The sequence below is a fragment of the Schistocerca gregaria genome, chromosome 9 (genome assembly GCF_023897955.1).
Source record: "Schistocerca gregaria isolate iqSchGreg1 chromosome 9, iqSchGreg1.2, whole genome shotgun sequence".
NCBI lineage: Eukaryota > Metazoa > Arthropoda > Insecta > Orthoptera > Acrididae > Schistocerca > Schistocerca gregaria.
In genome coordinates, this window is record NC_064928.1 from 61,867,686 (window position 1) to 61,869,757 (window position 2,072).

The window sequence follows — 2,072 nt, forward strand, 5'->3', positions numbered from 1 at the left end:
TTCTTTGCGACTCTGATGTGCACGGACACGATGGTTGGTTGGTTTGTAGCGGCGAAGGTACCAGAGTACAAAGGCGCGGACACGTTCATATACACAAGAGTTCCAAGTAGTTTCGATGCTCTGGTATTACGAATACAAATTCCGTCTGTTTTTAACGTCTTAAATTGAAAGGGCGGTCACAAATTGGTCCATTTCACTCCTTGTCGACAATCACACAGCACCTGAGATAACAAGCACATCTCGAGCCCCATTGTGCACTGCATTGTTCATGCCATCTCAGTGCCTCGCTCTTTGCTACTGTGTACCACTCTCGTCGTCCAACTGCAAAACACTGGGCCACAACAAGTTTCCGCGTCTCCATTGCACTGATCATACTCCGAAACGCTCCCCAAACTTGGCAATCACCCATGCAGCCGACTTTTCCGACTTTACACGACGCTCACGCTAGTGGCAGCCTTATTTATAATTCGACGTCGCGCCAAAGCGAATGAGCATATTTCGCCTACGGCTTAGGCCGCTCTCCCAGTGTGGCTGCTCTGTGTCTGCAGGCAGCGAGGGGCTGCAAGCTTCCTGTGTTCGCACCTATATCACCTGCGCTTGCTTGTCAGAGACAGACTATCTCAAAACATACAATTCACTCCATGAAATGATTGCTACGGCATCTGTTATCAGCAGTCACAACCAGCAACACCAGTAGCAGCCGACTGCACGCAAAGAATGGGAACGAGCAGTGGGATTTACGTGAACTCGGCAAAAGGCATATCTTTCCGACGTAGGCTTGAGAATATTATGGGAACACTTGTACTGTTTCTAAATTAAGTGTAGGTGTGGGAGGAGGGTGCTTCCTGCGCACGAATAAAAGCTCGCTTGCCAATTGTGGATGCTAATCGTTCGCTTGTATCTGCCTAGACAACTCTGCTAGTTGTGAATTATTCCATTTGCATGGCAAGGTGCGAATGTAGGCGTGTTAAAAATTCTGGAGGCGCTGGGTATCGATCCCAGTACCTCTCGCACGCCAACCGAGCGCTCTACCATCTGAGCTACGCCCCCCCGGTGACTAATAAAGCTACATACAGCCATATCAACGTCACAGACCCTTGCACTCCCATTATTCCGCAGACAAATCCTACTCTCTGTGTATCAGTGAGGGTGTCTTTCAGGTTTCGTGCATTCTGTATCGAATCGTAGTTGGCCACAATGAAAGTGGCACGCATAACGTCGAAAATAGAGTTCGGACATCGCTCTGAGTATGACGAACGTGTTGTCCACTCTCTAGACTTCAATGACGTTAAGCCTTGATACCTTAGACAGATCTTCACTCGATGACACCTCGATAACAGCCGGTCCCCACACTTACATCTTGCTCTCCTTATGTCAGTACACATCATATCAGTCTGTGACGCTGGTTTTGCAACTTCTTGCGTGCCTTTAGGTTCGCCGCGTCCAGCACTTACCATGCACTGACCACAAAACATGGAGGCGCCGGGGCTTGAACCCGAGACCAGCCACACACTCAGCGAACGATCTGCCAACTGAGCTACGGCTGCACACACGACAAAGCCTGCCTATTCTCCATTCTTTGCGACTCTGATGTGCACGGACACGATGGTTGGTTGGTTTGTAGCGGCGAAGGTACCAGAGTACAAAGGCGCGGACACGTTCATATACACAAGAGTTCCAAGTAGTTTCGATGCTCTGGTATTACGAATGCAAATTCCGTCTGTTTTTAACGTCTTAAATTGAAAGGGCGGTCACAAATTGGTCCATTTCACTCCTTGTCGACAACCACACAGCACCTGAGATAACAAGCACATCTCGAGCCCCATTGTGCACTCCATTGTTCATGCCATCTCAGTGCCTCGCTCTTTGCTACTGTGTACCACTCTTGTCGTCCAACTGCAAAACACTGGGCCACAACAAGTTTCCGCGTCTCCATTGCACTGATCATACTCCGAAACGCTCCCCAAACTTGGCAATCACCCATGCAGCCGACTGTTCCGACTTTACACGACGCTCACGCTAGTGGCAGCCTTATTTATAGTTCGACGTCGCGCCAAAGCGAATGAGCACAT

At 49.4% G+C, this 2,072-nt stretch overlaps 1 non-coding gene across 1 annotated transcript; it reads right to left on the reverse strand.

Annotated features, from left to right (window-relative positions):
• Nucleotides 1-977: 977 nt before the first annotated feature.
• Trnaa-ggc (transfer RNA alanine (anticodon GGC)) lies at nucleotides 978-1,050 on the reverse strand. The gene has a single exon. It is a non-coding gene; the product is annotated as a tRNA-Ala (tRNA).
• Between the last annotated feature and the right edge of the window lie 1,022 nt (nucleotides 1,051-2,072).